Raw genomic sequence first — 21055 nt, 5'->3', positions numbered from 1 at the left:
ATTCTTAAACTATTCAAAATGGTGCCAGATTATGGTGACAGTTGAAGCTTTTCACGGTATTTTCCTGTGTTCTTCACTGTAAAATGCAAGAGACAAATCATTCAAATTTATATTCAAAAATGTGTTTGGGTTTACATAGGTCTGTGGAAACTAACTTTTGTTGCTGCAAATGTGCTTCGGGTCTAACTGTAGCCCAGGGTTGCACCTTTGGAACCAGATTTCTTGCGTAGCTGAGCCCAATGTCCTTTTTTCCAAGATGTTTGCAAGTCATCAGGTGCAAAAGGACAGCTGTGGTGGTTTCATCACACTGCACTTCCCACACAGCTTGTTTACTTTATGTATCTTTGCTACCGTGACAATATTAGTCACTGCATCCAACACTTACAGATGTTGTCTGGCTATAATGGCTTCTCGTGTTCTACAACCCTTTTAACAGAGTGTGTCAATGCCATATCCCTTTTCTTCAAGAGGACTCTATGAAAGCTTTCATGTGCACTGGAACTATATCCAGCTGCGTTATCTACTCAGACAATCCAGCCTCAGAAATCAAGTCCTTGCTCTTGTGATAGCACCTATCAACAAACTGGTCAGTGGATTCTAATTGTTGCCTATAAAATCAGCTTCAGATGTTGAATTATAAAGTTCACTTTTACATTAATCCTGCAGCATTTCCTATAGTTCATCAAGATCTCTCTGTATCTCTTTAGATCAGCCTAAAGTGTTGATTATGTGCATACTCTGTTTCAAGTGGCTATCTTAAGTATCAACACTCCATTTGTTTAAAGAGCCTAAAAAGTCAGACAGATCATTGACAGCCTTCCAATTCATGCTGGGGAATTTGGTCGTCATCTTCCTGACAGTCCCTCTCTTTTGTAATGTTATCAATGTATGGCAATACTAGAAGGCTCTTTTGTGTGCAGATTCTGCAATACAGCCGTTGTGCTTTTTCTTGGTGTTTCTTCCTATTGCTGTTTTATCTAAAGGCTCAAGTTTTTCTATCTAATGTGCTTTTTTTTTTCATTTTTTCTTTAGGAGAAGCACACTGAATGGTCTGTACATCATCTGCCCATTACAGAAACAGACTCTCCACCTGCACAACCCTTTGATCTGGCCAGCTGACAAATCAAGTGCTCACCATTTATCCAGTGTTGTCTGTTTAGTGATTTGATTTCCTGGGGTTCCGGTGTAAACATAATTTCCATACTGCTTCAAATCATGTCTGAGGCTTTTTCCTGAGGCTTTTAAGTTCATATTGCAACCTTTGTTTCTTTTTAGGGAAAAATCATTACTGATCATTATGCCATTTCTTTGTATTGTGTTCCTTTTACACTGAATTATCACTCTCGTACTGAATTGATAAGTACCATAGGTCATACTTTCTTGAAGATCTCAAACAGGTTTAATTAACAGGCAAACTGATAACTTGCAGTTGCCAAGTAACATCATTAGTCCAGCATTTGCATTCCTCATTGCTTTTGGTCATGTAATGTTATTCTGCTCCTTGGTACACTATCAGGTACAGCTTGTGAAGCAGAAACACAACACTGGCCTCAACCATTTACAATCCATATCAAAGGCATGGATGTACTGTATCCAAACATGCTGATGACATCAAGGTAGGTAGAAAAGTTAACTTGTCTCTTAAACATGCTGTAAATTTAAAAGTAAGGAGATTTTATTGCAGCTGCTGAGGGCCTTGGTCAGACTATATGGAGTACTGTATACATTTTGGTCTCCTTAAGGATAGAATTCGGTTAGGTGGAGTTCAGAGAGGTTTTACTCAACTCATTTCTGGGACGAGGGAATAATCCCATTAGGATGCATTGGAGAGGTTGAATCTGTACCCATTGGAGTTTAGAAGAATGAAAAGTGACAAAGGATCATGGGGAACGTTAATGCTGCTTCTTGTTATACAGATTCTACCAGACATGATGAGTTTGTCCAGTATTTTCTTTGACTTTCAGACCTCTAACTTTTTTTTGTTTTTATTTATTTTGATAACAAACTTAAGATGACATTTCTGGGACTGAGGGACAGAAACAGGTCCTTACCTGAACTTAGCTATATAGCAAACCAAACCAAAATTTTACTGCAGTTGGTTCAATTATACCTCAACAGGAATAAAGCCAGAGAAACCTACTATTGCAGGCAGTAAGGCGCTGAAATTCAGTCTTAATAAATTCCTAACATGATTCTTCAGTGAACCAGAGAAGGATTCTCAGGCCTTCAACGCGTCAAGAAATCTTAGAAGAAGCAAGGCTGTAAGTGAGCTTTTGGACTTTTAAGATTCAAATGTATCCTACCTTTTTGTGTGTGTGTATATATGACTGTACTGTTGCTTATCCATGATTAGTGTTGACAACTAAATGTTTATTCTTAAAATGTTACAACGAAATCTGCCATTTTACTGTTCTCAACAATTACAACACTTGCCTTAAAACACTTTTTTTCAAAAATCATCTATCTTCAGTCAGTTAAATGGTGGGAAAAGCTGGGACCATCCTGTTACCTCTCCCCATTTCTGTAACTAACTGGGGACTTCTAACTAATTTGAAACATAGAATAATGAATGAATTCAAAATGGGAGGTGAACTGATCACTGAAATAGTTTTTCTCATAGCTTTACATTATTAAAGACTTAAATTATTCTACATTCTGCATTTGCAGAACTTGAGTTCTACTAAATCCATTAATACAACTAAAATTGATAACTAAAAAGAAGTGAAGGTAAGACCAAAGTCGTTAATATTCTAATAATATTGATTAGCATGGGTGGGTGCATCTTGTTTATGATGCATTCTGTTGTCACAGTGTTGGTGGTAAAAGGAGTGAATGTTGAAGAATTCACAATTGATGTTGAAATAAAGAAATTGGAAAACAGCAAATATGATGCCACTGTTTAAAAAGGGAGGTTGACAAAAGATTGGGAATAATAGACCAGTTAGCTTAACCTCTGTCATGGGGAAGTTGCTTGAGTCTATTATCCAGGAAGAAATAGCAAAACATCTGGATTGAAATTGTCCCATTGGGCTGATGCAGCATAGGTTCATGAAGGGCAGGTTATGCTTAATAAATCTTTTGGAATTCTATGAAGATATTATGAGCAAGGTGGACAATGGGGACCCAGTGGATGTGATGTACCTAGGTTTTCAAAAGGCCTTTGACAAAGTGCCACACAATAGGCTGCTGCATAAGATAAAGTTGCAATGAGGATTGGTTGGCTCATAGGAAACAAAGAGTAGGGATAAATGAGTGCTATTCTGGGTGGCGATCAGTAACTAGCATTGTGCCTCAGGGGTCATTATTGGGACCACAATTATTCAGAATTTATATAGGTGATTTGGAGTTGGGGACCACATGTCATGTGTTAAAGTTTGCAGATGACACTAAGATGAGTGGCAGAGCAAAGTGTGTAGAGGACTGTGAAACTTTGCAGAGGAACGTAGATACTTTAAGTGAGGGGGCAAAGGTCTGGCAGATTAGGTTAGATTAGATTCCCTACAGTGTGGAAACAGGCCCTTTGGCCCAACAAGTAATACAATGTTAATAAACATTGGGATTCTTTACCCCAGAGACTATGAATGCTTCATTATGGAGTACATTCAAGGCACTGGTCTGTAGATATTTTGGTACTGGGGGAATAAGGGATATGGGAATAGTGTGGGATGATGATTTAGAATAGAGGGTTAGGGTTCAAAGGTGACTCAAATTTGAAGGGACAAATGGTCTTCTCCAGTTCCTATTCCTTACTTTATATTCAGATTTTTAACGACCTGCAAGATATTGATTGACTGAAATTATCAAGGACACAGATACAATATATGGATCCAATAAAAGTGCAGAATGAGCAGCTTGTTGATATCCTAACTTAGTGTGCTGCAAGAGGCTTGAGGCCAAATGACAAAGTTTGAGTTTTAAAACATTCAAATTGATGGAGGTGTAGGATGGGTGGCAACAATCACAACACAAATATTAATCTAAAAGAAAGATGGGAAGAAATTAAGTTGAGAAACATGGGGTCCATTTGAATATATTTTAGCAGTTGCTAACAAGATTTGCAATGCCAGAGACTTGGGTGCAAGTTGTCATGCAAAGCATGGGTATGAAAGATCTAAAGCATAAATAGTGGGATAGATACAGTAAAATATCTAAAGTGACCAAGTCATAAATTATTTCTTCGTCAATACATCCTCTGAGTCACCTTGAAAGAGCTCTTTTCACAATTTTTTCATGTTGTTTTATACAAAGGTTAGCCTTCACCCCAAAAACACAAGCAAATAGCAGGCACTTATCTTACTTTATTTTCCAATTAACAAAATATATCCATAAGAATGTATTTAATTGGAACAATGTGACATGCAGAATTGTTTATTTTGAGTTTTCCTACAAAATAGTAGTTAAGGCAGCCTACATACATAAGGTAAGAAGGCTATTTACCACAAAAACATTGAAATGGATGACTACAAAGAGCAGGGACATAAATATGACCATGCATGCTGTAAAACTAATTTTTTTCTAGCATTTTCCCTGATACAGAAAAATGAGTGATGATAAAGAGCAGAACCATCTTAGTCAGTTTGGTGAAGCTGGTACGGACTTAGTATCAGCAAATCTGAACAATTCTTGGACTGAACTTCCCTGAAGTAGAGAACAATCTGACCATAGGCCCCTCAGGAATTTAACTGACATTTCCAAAAGGCAGACAGCCACAAAGACAATTCCTTCAAATTATCCTCATATGTTATGTGGGTCCTTATTTCAAGTTATCCTCATCTTCATTTTGACATTTCATGTAAAACATTTGTTTATTTTCTGTGGTTTAGTTAGAATTTTCTGTAACTGATGAATGAATGATTAATGGATAACATTCCATATACTATTTTTAATAACAATATTTTGCATTTTCTAATGTTCAAATGGTCATTTTACCAAGAATCAAAGAACATTGAATGGTGCACTCAAAACTGTACCAATATTAAGTTAGTATACACATCATACTGCACCAGATGGTTTAAGCACATAAACTAATTCATACTGAGTCAAAATAAACAAAAGTCCAATGCTCCATACAAACTTCTATCTGTAAACCTTCTGAAGATTGCTATACCCAAAACCAAGTAGATGGCTCACATGATCAATGCTGTCTTAAGTACATTACCATTGTGGTGATATACAGTACCTAAATTCAATGCTTCGTGTCTGTTTGCCCAAATATATGTAATAACTATCTATGTAGCTGTTTTGTGCGCATACTTCTTACAAAGTAAATAGAATTATGCATGCTAAATGAGAAGGCAAGAAACAGTTATTAGATAGCCCAAAGTTATAGAGATATACAGCATGGAAACAGACCCTTCTGTCCAACTCATCCATGCTGTCCAGATATCCTAAATTAACCTAGTTACATTTGCCATCATTTGGCCCATATCCTGCTAAAACCTTCCTATCCTGTCCAGATACCTTTGAAATTTTGTATTCGTACCAGCCTCCATCACTTCCTCTGGCAGCTTGTTCCATGTACGCATGGAAAAGTTGCACATTAGGTCCCTTTTAAATCCTTCCCCCTCACCTTAAACCTATGCCTTCTAGTTCTGGACTTTGCTACCCTGGGAAAGACTTTGGCTGTTCACCCAATCCATGCTGCTCATGAATTTGTGAACTTCTATAAGGTCACCCCTCAGCATCCGATGCTCCACGGGAAAATAGCCCAGCCTATTCAGGCTCTCCCTATAACTCAAATCCTCTAACCTTGGCAACATCTTGTAAATCTTCTCTGAACCCTTTAAAGTTTCACTTCATCCTTCCTATTGCAGGAGACCAGAATTGAACACACTATTCCAACGTTGTCAGAACTGAGCCTTTGAATTTTTTAAGGCAGAAGTGGAGCACTTCTTGCAAAACGAGGAGAAGAAAACTTATTGGTGTGGCCATGAGTTTGGATTTTTGGTTATAATCAGATTTGCCGCTATCTTATTAAATAATAGAGCAGGTTCGAGGGACCAAATGGCCTACTGTTCCTTATTTATATGCTGTTCCGTTCACATATCTTTAATTGATCTATAGTGACAGGAATTTTTTTAGTCTTCCTACCTCAAGATCCCATCGATATTAAAATTAAAAAGTATTACATTCCACAATGTTGTAATTTTTCTTGTAAAATCCCCTGCACCAATGCAAAGAGTGTATTATCTTCAATCTCTCCTTGTAACTCAGAGGGTGGGTGTGGACTCGATGTGCTAAAAGGCTTGCTTCCACACTGTAGGGATTCTACAGAACTCAAGAGTTAGGATAAAATACCTAATCTAAGCAATTTCATTAGGGTAGGAATGACTTCTCCCAAAAAATTTGCTCTCAAAGACTAGCAGACAAAATTGTAATCACATAATGGACTGCCTGCCTACTGTTGTATTGATATGAAAAAGCCCAACTTCAAATAATTCAAAATCTGAGCAGAGACACAGACCTAGTTTGTAGTTGGATTGGAGACAATCAAGAATACCAGATGCAGTAGAAAGGGGAGTTGTGGCATTATGGTAGTGCCCCTATCTCTGGGTTCAAACGGTCCAGGTCTAAATCCAAGTCCAACCCTCAGGATGTATTGGGCATGGAGATGCATCGTAACACATCCAAACAAGTTAATTTGAAAAGATTTTTTAAAAAGGGCTGCCTTTAAAGAAGAAATTATTTAAGTACAGTCAAAGTAAGTGTCCACAACAGAAAAGTATGGCAACCAAAGACCAAACTTTCATGGTGACTAGAGGATAAGATGAGGCATAAAATGTTGGTCAGATGTTTTGTTGATAATACAAGTGAGAACCAGGCTGAATAGAAAGCCCACCAGGAAGGGAAATAGGAAATAGAAACAAATAGAGTATGAGAGAAGTGACTGGCAAACATGAAAGAGTAACAAAATGTTTTCTACAGTTTTGGGTTCAAAGGGTATGAATGTTACTGGCAAGGCATTTATTCATAAAATCCCTATGGTGTGAAAAGAGGCCATTCAGCCCATCACGTCTTCAAAGAGCATCCCACCCAGACTCAGCCCCAGCCCCAACCCCCATCTATGTCTTTAACTCCACATTTACCATGGCTAATCCACTTAGTTTGCACATCCCTGGACACTACAGATCATTTACCATGGCCAATCAACCTAACCTTATGCATCTTTGGACAGTGGGAGAAAACCGGAGCACCTGGACGAAACCCATGCAGAACAGGGAGAACATGCAAACTCCACACGGACAATCACCCAAAGCTGGAATTGAACCCAGGTCCCTGGCAATGTGAGGCAGGAGTGTTAACCACTGAACCACAATACCACCCACAAGCCCATCACTAATTTTTGAAATTATTTCATGGCTGTGTTAACTGCTGGGAAAAACAACATCTGTTATCTAATTGCCCTTGAACTGAGTGGCTCACAAATGTAAATATTTACCACGTTGCTGTGGATCTGTAATATCATGTACGTTATATGAGATAAGGATAATAGATTTCCTTCTGTAAAGGACACTAAAGAATCAAACAGTTGTTTATGTCTATCAATGTTAGTTTCACTGTAACCATTACCAAGACTAGCTTTCAATTCCATTTGTTAATAATTGAGTTTAAATTCCATCAGATGCCATGATAGGATTTGAACCAGTGTCCCCAGATCATTAGTCTGGGCCTCTAGATTTCTACTCTACTGATACTATCACTATCCAACCATTTCATCTTAACAGCCTTGAGAAGACAATGGTAAGCCAGTTTTTTGAATCACTGCAGTTCTTCAAATATAGACTCACTGACAGCATGTTACAGAGAGAGTTCCAGTGGTTTATTTCAATTATAATGGAGTAGTGATATACTTCCAAAACAGGATGATATGCATTTTGTGAGGGGGATATTCAGGAACTGCTGTTTCTATATATTGGCTGACCTCTTCATTCTAGTCGAGTTTGTGTTTGGAAAGTGCTGTCAAAGAAGAGGGGGGGGTGTTGCTATAGTTTATCTTGTAAATAGTACACTAGCAGTGGAGGGAATGTATGTACACGGTGTTGGATGGGGTGCTGATCAAGTGAAATGTTTTGTCATGGATGATGCTAAGCTTCGTTAATATTGTGGGTGCTGCATGCAGCCTGGGATGTAGAAAGTGTTCCATCACACTCCATTTGTTAGTTTCACTGTAACCATTACTAAGACTAGCTTTCAATTCCATTTGTTAATAATTGAGTTTAAATTCCATCAGATGCCACAATATCAATTTTTTAAGCTTTTACTTCTTATGTGCCATATCATATGGATAGTCCAGTAGTTGACTAGTAGGGTTATAGTTAAAGAGCACAGAACAGACTCTTCAGTCCAACGCATCCATACCGACTAGATATCCTAAACTGATTTTGTCCCATTTGCCAGTATTCTAATCCCTTCCTATTGATGTACCCATCCAGATGCCTTCTAAATGTTGTAATTGTATTCACCTCCTCCACTTCCTCTGGCAGCTCATTCCATGCATGCACCACTCTATGCTTGAAAAGGTTGCTTCTCAGGTCCCTTCTGAATCTTTCCTCTCTCACCTTAAACTAATGCCCTCTAGTTTGGGACTCCCCTACCCTGGAAGAAAGTGATTTTTTTCTTTGGCCCAGGTCCCTGCCAATTCTATTGTAAATCTGACTCTAGCCACTCTGGAGACACTCCACTCTCACCCATTTATTCTTCCACAAAATCACACAGCCAAAATTCACCTTGTGGAGAATTGAAGTCATAAACCACTTCCTACCACTGCATAGAAATAAGATGTGATTTTCTGTTCATGATGTATAGCCCATATATAAATCATGTTTCTCCCCCCCACTGTGGATGACTATCAATCAATTTTCTGATCAGCATAATGATTGGAAATACTCAGAGCTATTCAGGTATTTACCAGTGTAATAGTTTGAAAGAGATAATATAAGCTATATTACTCTGCTCAAAATTAAATATAAATTTATTTGAGAAAAATGATGGGAGACTAGTTCATGCAGACAAAGCTGGGGCTGAATCTAATCCAGAAGATTCTGTTATCACAGTATCTCAAGTTGGAATGGGAGATGGAGGCTACTTTGAAAAACAAACTCCAATCCTGCTTGCTAGCATAGTGAGCTAGTAACATTTTAAGCATTTTATTTTTCAATTCACTGGGGTTGCAATAATCCTTAATTCTGAGAAAGAGAAAACACATGTGCTGCACACTGTCTTCAATTATTCAACTAGAAAAGTCAATCTCCTTACATAATTCATGTTAAATATAACCTTATTCTAATGGGAGTCATTACAAAAAAAATTAGATGTTCATGTTTGTCAGTTTGTTTATTTTGAGGGCTTTAGTACAGTCATTGACATTTTATTTCAATGATAGCTAATGCAATCAAGATGTTTTGCTCTAAGCCAAAATATTTGAGCATCAAACTGCCCCAAAACATTCCTATCCAAAGAACATGACAGTGAACTCTGTACGAATCTTTCGCACAACACAGAAAAATGGCTCCACAAGGCGGGCAGTGCTTCTTCGAGGTTTATTCCTCTTGCATAACCCACAGGAAGAATCTGGTCATTCAGGGACAAGAGCAGAATTAAAGATTCTGTCGTTTGGCATTTCCAGCAAAGAGCCTGTGGTTTCCATGCCTTTAGTTTATTGATACGCATTTCCGGTGACCACTATCTCCCACCAGCAGCGCTGGATCATCAAGTCACATTGCTGTTTTGCTCTACATCCAGCTGAAATTGCCAACATTGAAAACTGTATTTCACCAATCTAAGAATTGCAGCCTATATCGCCGAGACAGGGATATTTTATCAGCCACTGTCCCGCTCATGTGTCCCTATCTCCTTTTATCACTATCGCTGAGGAAGGTAACAGGGATAATGGCAGGTTCAGCCGCTGGCCATTACTGCAACATGTTTTGAACGGCCAAATCCCTTCTCGTAAGTCCTATTTATATTATTCTCATCATCTTGCGGTAAAGCTTGTTGCCGACTGCCAAGACATGATGTCATCTTGTCAGCTTGAATTCCTTAATGTCAGTTTTACTTTAACATACTGTTCTGAAAGCAACAGATATAGCGTGGCTCGAATTTTAAAATAAATTGTTATTCCAGATTTTTTGGTGAGACTGGTGGAACCTCTACAGAAACGGCATGAGTGACGTTTATGAAGATTTTACCACTCTTCCAGCCAAGACCTGTCCAGGCAATATGCCTGAATTTACCACTTATAATTAGGCGCGGCTTGATTCAAGGATTTTGAAAGTCCAGGCAAAAACAACTTTCCCTAAATAAAAGATTCCCTAGATAGCGCAAGCAAGAATATTCCGCATTCACTCCCTTAAGTTGGCTGCAGTTTCAGAAAGTGCGAAAAATGATCAAAAATCATGCTGTTCCCTATGGTGTTAATAACACAATATGCTACTTTTTTGCCAGATCTGACATCCAAATTAGGTCAACAATATGTGATTCTGCAGTTTGGGCTTATCGTCAAATATTCAATGTAAGAAGTTACGCAGCTACATGGTGATAGGGAGAAAGAAACTCTCGGTTTGATTTTTATGGAATTTTTAAAAATCAGGGCAGCTATCTTTAGATGGCTACTTCCAATGGGTCCCCAGGTATAATAACAAACTATGGATAAATCAAGTCAATGTTGCTTAGTATAATTAAGAGATTTACACCATATTCCAATGTATTATTAAATTTAATATATAATGAAGTTTAACCCACTGTTAAAATGACATGCACCTTGAATTTTATTCACAACACACTCTGTTGTCGTGTACAGTTCAATCTCACTACTTCTGTCAGTGAGGCACTGTTGGTGAAAGCTGCAGCTCTCTCTAAGGGAGGCCTGGTCATACAGTCAGAGAAACAGACCCTTTGGTCCAACCAGTCATCACCTACCATGTTTCCAAACTAAACTAGTCACACTTTCCTGCATTTGGCACATATCCAAAACCTTTCCTATTCATGTACTTATCCAAATGTCTTCTAACTGTTGTAACTGCATACACCACTTCCTCTGGCAGTTCATTCCACACACAACCACACTCTGTAAAAAAGAAAAGTTGCCCCTCATGTCTATAGAATAGAATTTACTATAGAATGCATTCCCTACAGTGTAGAAACAGGCCATTTGGCCCAACAAGTCCACACCAACTCTCCAATGAGTATTCCACCCAGACCCATCCCCCTGTATTTCCCAAGGCTAATTCACTTAATCTACACATCCCTGCACACTATGGGTAATTTAGCATGGCTAATTCAACTAACCTGGACTTCTTTGGAATGTGAGAGGAAACGGGAGCACCCGGCAGAAATCCACACAGACACGGAGAGAATGTGCAAACTCCACACAGACAGTAGCCTGAGGCTGGAATTGATCCTGTGTCCCTGGCATTGTGAGGTAGCAGTGCTAACCACTGAACCACCATGCACCCTCCTTTTTTAATCTTTCTCCTCTGACCTTAAAAATATGCCACCTATTTTGAACTCCTCCTATCTTAGGGAAAAGACCTTTGCCATTCACCTATGATCTTACAAACATATATAAAGTCACCCCTCAACCTCCTACGCTTCAGTGAAAAAGGTCCCAGCCATTCCCGGTAAATCTTTTCTGAACCCTCTCCAGTTTAATAATACCTTTCTTAAAGCAGGGTAACCAGAACTGCACCCAGTACTCCAGAAGCATATTGTGTTGTTATTAACACCAATATCCTATACAATCTCAACATGACATCTCAACTCCCATGCTTAAAAGGTCTGACCAATGAAAGCAAGTATGATAAATACCATCTGATTCAAATTTCAAAGAATTATGTACCTGAACCCCTAGGCCTGTGTTCCATAACTGTCCAGAGCCCTACCATTAAATGCACGAGTCTTGGCCTTGTTTGTTTTCCCAAAATTTACCTCCACCTGCCACTCCTCAGTGAATTAGCCTAATTGATCAAGATCCTGTTGTAATCTTAGGTAATATTCTTCACTGCCACTATACCACAATTTTGGTGTCATCTGCAAACTTACTAACCATGCCACCTAAATTCTCAACCAAATTATGTCTATAAATGACAAACAATAGTGAACCCAGCACTGATCCCTTTGAAATACTGCTGGTCACAGGCCTCCAGTTCAAAACTCTCCATCACCACCCTCTGTCTCCTACTGTCAAGCCAATTTTGTATCCAATCAAAAAGCGTCCCCTGAATCCCATGTGATCTATCTTTACTAATCAGTCGACCACATGGAACCTTGTGGAGGAGTTCAAAACTAGGGGGAATATTTTTAAGATGAGAGGAGAAAGATTTAAAAGGGATATGAGGGGCAATGTTTTCACACGAAGGGTGGTTCAGGTGTGGAACAAACTGCCAAAGGAAGTGGTAGATGCAGGTACAGTTACACCATTTAAAAGACATTTGGTCAGGTACATGAATAGGAAAGATTTAGAGGGATCTGGGCCAGATGCAGGAAAATGGGGCTAGTTTAGTTTGGGAAATATGGTTGGAATGGACAAGTTTATTTTAGATTAGATTCCCTACAGTGCAGAAAGAGGCCCTTCGGCCCAACTAGTCCACACTGACCCTCTGAAGAGTAACCCACCCAGACCCATTTCCCTTTGACTAATGCACCTAAACACTATGGGCAATTTACCATGGCCAAATCACCTGACCTGCACATCTTTGGAATATGGGAGGAAAACGGAGTACCCGGAGGAAACCCACGCAGACACAGAGAGAATGTGCAAACTGCACACAGACAGTTGTCCGAGGCTGTAATTGAAGTGTTTAGGTGCATTAGTCAAAGGGAAATGGGTCTGGGTGGGTTACTCTTCAGAGGGTCAGTGCAGACTAGTTGGGCCAAAGGGCCTCTTTCCGCACTGTAGGGAATCTAATCTAAAAAAAAAACTTGTCCATTCCAACCATATTTCCCAAACTAAACTAGCCCCATTTTCCTGCATTTGGCCCAGATCCCTCTAAATCTTTCCTATTCATGTATCTGACCAAATGTCTTTTAAATATTGTAACTGTACCTGCATCTACCACTTCCTTTGGCAGTTTGTTCCACACCTGAACCATCCTCGGTGTGAAACCATTGCCCCTCATATCCCTTTCAAATCTTTCTCCTCTCATCTTAAAAATATTCCCCCTAGTTTTGAACTCCTCCACAAGGTTCCATGTGGTCGACTGATTAGTAAAGATCAATGGGTCTGTTTCTGTGCAGTATGACTATGATTCTACAACTCTGATTTTTCATTCAGAGTAAAAGCTGTTTGTTGCACGCATTTCAGCATTTTTCCCACTCTTTGGTTAAGTTCAGTTGAGGTGAAACTGTGATTTAGTATGGCACCCATGTGACAGATAACATCTTGTAATCCTTCAAGATCTTCGTCACTATTCTTTGAAAAGATTTCAGTGCTGATGTAATGCCAAAAGGTAGATCATTAAAGAACTATCTTCCAAATGTTGTGCTGATCTAGCAACTCATGAGGTGCTGTGGGCCATCAATAGCAGCAGAATTGTACTCCAGCACAATCAGCAGTCTCATCCGCCACTCAATCATTACTATCAAGCCAAGGAATTAACACTGATTCACTGGAAAATGGAGGGCATGCTAGGATCAGCACCGAGCATACCTAAAATTGAGAGAGCAAAGTACTGCAGATGCTTTAGCGGTTGATGAATGGATTAAGATACCCCAGAGGAAACTGATCCCTGTGAAATGCATGCAGGGGGAGTGAGGGGAAGATGTGTTTGATAGTGGCATTCTGTTAGAGTTGTCTGAAATGGTGTAGAATGATTTTTTGAAAGCGGAGGCTAATGGGATGAAGAGTGAGAATAAAGCGGACCCAAACATACTGTTGTCAGTGATGGGAAGGAGCAAGGCACCAAGAAGCACAGGTGATAGGTTGGATGTGGTTGACTTGTCAATCACAGTGGGTGGGAAACTACAATTTTGGAAGAAGGAAGCCATGTCAGCAACGTTGTTTTGAAGGTGGCATAATCCAAACCAATGCAATGTAAGCGAAGGAACTGGGAGAATGGGATGGAGTCCTTGCAGGATGTGGGGTGTGAAGAACTATAGTGAAGGTAACTATGGGAGTCAGTGACTTTGTAGTGGATAGCGGTGGACAGTTTATTCCCTGAAATGGAGACAGAGGGGTCAAGGAAAGGAAGGGAAATACCAGGAATGGAAAATGTCAAAGTTATAGAGGAGTGGAAATTGGAGGCAAAATGAACAAATTTTTCAAAGTCCTGATTGGAGCATGAAGCAGCACCGAAGCGGATGTTGATGTACCGAAAAAAAGAGTTGTGGGAGAGGGCCACTGTAGGACTGGAATAAGGATTGCTCCACATACCCCATACAGAGGCAGGTATAATTGGGACCCATGTGCGTATCCATAGCCACTCCTCTGACTTGGCAGAACTGAGATGAATTAAAGGAGAAATTGTTCAGTGAGAGAGCAAGTTCAGCCAGGCAGAGGAGTGCGGGGGGTACGTGGAGAATGATCAGACCTCTGGGTCGAGGAAGAAGCCAAGAGCTTGCAAACCATCCTCAGGGAATGGAGGTATTGAAGGATTGGTTATCCATGGTGTACAGGAGGCAGTTAGGGCCGGGGAACTGAAAATTGTCAATATGCTGGAGGGCATGAGAGGAATTACAGGTGGAGGTGGCAGAGTCTAGATAAGTGGAGAGAGGATGGAGTCAAATTAGGAGGAAATTAATTCAGTGGAGCAGGCATAGGCTGATATGATGGGCCTACTGGGGCAGTCTAGTTTATGGATTTTGGGAAGGATCTGGAAGCAGGCTGTCCGGGGTTGGGATGCTATAAGGTTGGAGGCAATGGAGGGGTGGGGGGTGGAATGGGGGAATCTCAGAAGGTAATGAAGTTGGTGACAGTCCTGACAACAATGGCTTGCTGTTCAGATGTGGGGTCATGGTCCAGGGAGTGGTATGAAGAATATCAAAAAATGAGCTGTCAACCTTGTGAAGCTGCCAAAAATGACTACTCGTATGCTGCACAACATAAGCAGTAATTGATAGACAGAGTTAAGTGAACCCCCAACCAATGGATCAAATCTAAACTCTGTAATCAGTCATGAACTGTGGTGGACAATTAAACAACTCACCAGAGGCGGCGGCTCCATCAATAACCCTGTCCTCATGATGGAAAAGCCCAACACATCAGTGCAAAAGAAAAGTCTGAAGCATTTACAGCAATCTTGAGCCAGAAATGCCAAGTTGATGATGCATCTTGGTCTTCTCCATTGATACCCAGCATCACAGATACCAGTCTTCAGCCAATTTGATTCACTCCTCATGATATCAATAAATGGTTGGAGGCATGGGATAAAGTAAAAGCAATGAGCCCTGACAGTATTCCAGAAATAGTACTGAAGAATTGTGCTCCAGAACTTGTCCACAGCCCCCAACCAAGCTGTTTCAGTACAGCAATTGCCCAAGTGTCCTGTAGAGAAAAAGCAGGAAAAGTCCAATCCAGCCAATTACCATCCCATCTGTCTATTCTCAATCATTAGTAAAGCATTGGGAAATATCATCAACAGTGTTATCAAGAATCACCTGCTCAGCAAAAACCTGCTCAGTGACACCCATTTTAGGTGCTGCCAGACCCACTGAGATCCTGACCTCATTACAGTTTATGGTGCAAATGTAAGCAAAAGAGCTGAAGTCCAGAGGTGAGGTGAGAGCGACAGCCTTTGACATCAAAATTTCATTTGACCAAATGTGGCATCAAGCAACCCTAGCAAAACTGGAACCAATGGGAATCAGGGGGCAAATTCTACACTGATTGGAGCCATACCTGGCACAAAGGAAGATGGTGATTTGTGTTGGAGGTCAGTCATCCTAGCTAAAGATATCTCTGCTGGAGTTCCTCAGGATAGTGTGTGAGGCCCAGTTATCTTCAATTGCTTCATCAATGACCTTCCCTCTATCATAACATCAGAAGTGGGGATGTTCACTGATGATTGCACAGTGTTCATCACCACTTCTCAGATATTAAACAGTCCATGTTCAAATGCAACAAGATCTGGATAATATCCAGGCTACTGCTGATTGAGTGGAAAGTAACATTCATGCCATACAAGTGCCATGCACTGACCAAGACCAATAAGAGACAATCTAACCACTTGATATTCAATGGTGTCATCACTAAATCCCCAAAGACTAACATGCTTGGGGTTACCATTGACCAGAAACTGAACTGGATTTGTCATATAAATACAGTGGCTATAAGAGCATGTCAGAGGCTAAGAACACTATTGTGAGTAAGTCACCTCCTGCCTCCCCTAAGTCTATCCACCATCTACTAGACACAAGTCAGGAGAGTGATGGAATACACCACTTGCATGAATGGGTGCAGCTCCAGGAACACTCAGGAAGTTTGACACCATCCAGGACAAAGAATCCTGCTTGATTGGCATCATATCCATGTATTCAACCCAAGTCTATGACTAACAAACAAGCAGACCCAAGACATGGCTAACCAGATTCCCGACCACTGTCTTTGCATTTCCCGACAGACAATACACCATTCCCCTGACTATGTGTGATGGCCATACAGGACTGATCTTTGCCCACTCCCAGGCTATATTGGGACAGATCTTCTGACTGTGGGCAATGTGGATAACTGACTGTGCCCATGACTGATGGTACCAAGATGCCTGACTAACAACAGTCCTCCTTGAGTGGACTGAAGACAAGCCCCCATTGGTCTTTGACACAGCCATTTGGTTGAATAAATGTACAGTGTGTTGCCATGCAGGCAACTGGATCTTGCTATAGGAGTTACATTAACCTCTTTGTGTTCCATACTGCAATGTAATTGCACCACCCTCAACTCTAAACATACTGATTCAGTCTTCAACTCCTCTGGAACAATACTTGTCTGGAGCACGACAAGGCTGTCCTGAAATCAATACTGCCACTCCACTCCCTTCCCTGTTTCTTCTAAACTTCATATAAGTGGAATATTTAACTCCTCATCCTGCCCTCCTTTGAGCCCAGTTACATGATGTTTTCACATGGAAATCAGTACATAGTGTTCATCAGTCTTATTTACCACACCCCTCACATTCACAGTAACCTGGATTTAAACTATATTACTTTCTCCTTTTCTCTGACCCCAGTTATTAACTTACTATTCCATACCCTCTCCTAGTTTTTCCATATGGTTGTTAAATTTCATCCTGTTACTATATTAGTTATATCAGTGGTTAGCATTGCTGCCTCACAGCGCCAGAGACCGAGGTTCAGTTCCCGCCTCAGGCGACTGACTGTGTGGAGTTTGCACGTTCTCCCCGTGTCTGCGTGGGTTTCCTCCAGATCCTCCGGTTTCCTCCCACAGTCCAAAGATGTGCAGGTCAGGTGAATTGGCCATGCTAAATTGCCCATAGTGTTAGGTAAGGGGTAAATGTAGGGGTATGGGTGTGTTGCGCTTCGGCGGGTCGGTGTGGACTTGTTGGGCCGAAGGGCCTGTTTCCACACTGTAATCTAATCTAATCTAAAATATATTACTTCAAGGACTGAAATATGTATTGAAAGCCCCAGTAATATCCTCATTGGTGGCTTCTGTATTCAGACTGTCCCTTGTGAAAATGCGGTCTGCAATGCTGCTGATTGCAAAGGAGGAGGGTATGACTGGTCCTTATATGACATAGTTGTTAACCCCAATGTGTCCCTCTACCTGCTGAACCATCTGCCCCAGAATCTCCACTTCTCAGCTTATTTTGGACTTGCCATTTTCCTGAAGATTCTAGTAATGGTTGATTTTGTTTCATGTTTTCTCTTCACAGGAGTTGCTTCACAGGAGTTGATTCAAGTTCATAGTTGCTCCATGTATGGTTGATTTTCAATCACCAAGACTTTAACATCTTTTACTTCTTGCTGCTAGGGACTGTGTCTTTGGTGCTGTCCTTTGATGACTTTCTTCTACCGCTGGGTTATCATTTGCTGTCTACACTTGTTATTCCAGTAGGACTGAGAAAAGATTGTGCCTTGCATAAAGATCTGAAAAGATTTCTGCATCCAACGTGTTGGTATCTCTTTAGGTAACGTTCTCCTAACTATTAAAGTATTCAACTCAGTATGAGGATGCAAAAATGATAATCTATCTGCAGCACTTCTTGTGATTGTTTTCATCACTGCTGACATAGACTGAACTGACATAATTTGAGTATTAACCGAATGCCCTGCATGAACAACAGGAGATTAAAAATTACAGGAGCATTTTTATTTCTTAGTTGCAAAAATAATGAATTGAGAAAATTGTCCATATGACTGAAAGACAAGAATCATTCAATCAATAAATTATTGAACTTCACACTTGGAATAGAACACACAAGTGCATTGCAAGCAAGGGCATTTTGGGTGACCATTTACAGGAATGGAGCAAGATGAAATCTGCAGGGTACTTTCATCGAGAACTGGGAACCAGATCCAAACACAGGAAAAGCTGACAGAGACGGAACAGTCATTCACCTGGAGTAGGGGCAACAGGTTGAACCCAATAACTCAAGTTAGAAGCGTGATGATGCATATTTAGGTTTTAAAAAAAGTTAAATTCTAAAGCTAACTAATTATTTGATTAACCAATTGCTGTCAACTTATTGACGTATCATATTTCCAAATATATTCAGTAAATTAATCTCAGACTTTTTAAAATCAGTTCTGTAAATAGCTAACATTACAAAATCAACATATTAATGATTGAATCAAAACAATTAATTACATTTATTAATTTCAACCAGAAATTTTCAGAATAAACAAGTAGACCAATTTACTTAATGCAGAAAAAAAACCAAATACATGATGGAGTTGTAAGATTTTTAAACTGTCTTCAAAATAAAAGAATAATAAAATTAAAATGGAGGCAAGGAACTAAATGTATTATACAAAGCCAAACAAGAAAGATAGAGAAAATTGAGGGAAAAACTTTTAGAAGGTTATACCTGTGAGATATAGAATGTGGGGTAATTGGGATTCAGTCAAGATGAATTAATTAAGAATATCCCATTATATTTCTGTCAAGATAAACTTTCCTGAATGCAAAGTGCCAAGAAGTTGGATCAGGTCCATCGTAGAGTGAGTTTGGAGCTTGGATTGACCTTATCTTTCATAAGAACATTTGATTCCCAATCACATCATCGAACTGCCTCTTGAATGAGCTCGCACCTCCAACCACCTGATGAAGGAACAGCGCTCCGAAAGCTAGTGCTTCTAATTAAACCGGTTGGACTATAGCCTGGTGTTGTGTGATTTTTAACTAGATGAGGGAAGGTAATTTCAGACATGTTTATTTGGGAAAAGGATATTACCTTTAAGAAGCAACATGGAACATGAATGCTATGCCATCACAAAATGAATCCAGAGTCAGGTGACTTCTGGATTGAACATTGATAAATCCCCTGGATCAGATTATGTATATCCCAAAATTTTGAAGGAGGTGGCAATAGAGATATTGGATGCATTGGTAGTTATTTTTCAAAATTCTACAGATTCTGCAAAATTTCCTTCAGATCGAAAGGTAGCAAAAGTAACCTCATTATTTTAAAATGGGGGGAGGGGCGTGTGGGGACAGGGAGAATTCAGGATTGCAGATAATGTTAGTAGTTGGAAAAATGCTATAATCCATTGTAACGGATGTGATCTTACCGATGCTTAACATAACTGAAGAAGAAACTCCCTACTTCTGCACACAATACCCCTATTGGCTTCCTTTATTACATGTGTACTAAACCTTTGCAATTCATACACTAAGAAACCTAGATCCCTTTGCATCTCAGAACTTTGTAATCTCTTACTATTTAGATAATACTTGCTTTATATTCTGAGAGAAAGTGAGACTGCAGATGCTGGAGATCAGAGTCGCAACAGTGTGGCATTGGAAAATCACAGCCAGTCAAGCAGCATCTGAGGAGCAGGAGAGTCAACGTTTTGGGCATAAGCCCTTCATCAAGAATGTGGGGTGGGGGTTGCACCTCTTGTACCAGCAAGGAAAGGTGCAAGGAGTGGAGAGTGAGTTGGTTGGGGAGGGGAGTGGGATGTTGACCTAATGAGGGAGTCACAGTGGGAATGGTCTCTGTGGAATGCTTTTAGGGGTGGAGAGGGAAAAAATATCTCTCTGGTGGTGGAGTCTGACTGTAGGTGGCGGAAATGGTGGAGGATGATATGCTTTATTCAGAGATTGGTGGGGTAGAAGGTGAGGACCAAGGTGGGTTCTATCCTCATTACGGTTGGAGGGATGGGGTTCAAGGGCAGAGGTGTGGGAAGTGGAGGAGATGTGCTGGAGGGCATTGTTGATCACGTGGAAGGGGAAATTGTGGTCCTTGAAGGAGGTGGCCATCTGGGGTGTTCTGGAGTGAAATTGCTCCTCCTGGGTGGAGGCAGAGAAATTGGAAGTAAGAGATAGTGTTTTTACCGGGTGGAGTGGGGTGGGGTGGGAGGAGGTGTAATCCAGGTAGCTGTTGGAGTCGGTGGGTTTGAAGTAGATGTCCATGTTGAGTTGGTCACCGGAAACGGAGACGGAGCGGTCCAGGAAGGGGAGGGAGGTGCCTGAGATGGTCCAGATGAACTTGAGGTCAGGGTGGAAGGTATTTGTGAAGTTGATGAACTGTTCAATCTCCTTGTGGGAGCACAAGGTGGGGCTGATACAGTCATCAAAGTAATGGAGGAAATGGTGGGGAATGGTGCCAGTGTAACTACAGAAGATGTACTGTTCCACGTATGCGACAAAGAGGCAGGCATAGCTGGGGCCCATGCAGGTACCCATGGCTACCCCTTTGATCTGAAGAAAGTGAGAGTATTCAAAGGAGAAGTTGTTGAGGGTGAGGATCAGTTCAGCCAAATCGAATGATTGGGTTGGCAGGAGATGAAGAAACGGAGGGCTTAGCGCATCATCCTCCTCCATTTCCACCACATACAATTAGATCCATCACCAGAGATATATTTCCCTCCTCATCCCTATCAGCATTCTGTAGAGACCATTCACTCCACAACTCCCTTGTTAGGTCCTCACTCCCCCACC

At 40.5% G+C, this 21055-nt stretch overlaps 2 long non-coding RNA genes across 5 annotated transcripts in view; one reads left to right on the top strand and one right to left on the bottom strand.

Moving 5' to 3' along the window:
- The window catches only part of LOC122557821, a 136982-nt gene that overhangs the window by 28409 nt on the left and 87518 nt on the right, over positions 1 to 21055 (bottom strand). The gene's annotated exons all lie outside the window — the stretch shown is intronic.
- On the top strand, positions 7438 to 19731 carry LOC122557818. Of its 4 annotated transcripts, none has more exons than XR_006313943.1 (4): positions 7438 to 7740; positions 9383 to 9948; positions 17826 to 18080; positions 19061 to 19731. It is a non-coding gene; the product is annotated as an uncharacterized LOC122557818 (long non-coding RNA). The 4 variants fall into 4 exon arrangements; XR_006313941.1 differs by having other exon boundaries at positions 7456 to 7740; positions 17924 to 18080; XR_006313942.1 differs by lacking the exon at positions 9383 to 9948 and having other exon boundaries at positions 7473 to 7740.

This window comes from Chiloscyllium plagiosum, chromosome 16, assembly GCF_004010195.1.
Source record: "Chiloscyllium plagiosum isolate BGI_BamShark_2017 chromosome 16, ASM401019v2, whole genome shotgun sequence".
NCBI lineage: Eukaryota > Metazoa > Chordata > Chondrichthyes > Orectolobiformes > Hemiscylliidae > Chiloscyllium > Chiloscyllium plagiosum.
The sequence above is the reverse complement of the archived record's forward strand: the minus strand, read 5'-3'. Positions and strand labels throughout refer to the sequence as shown.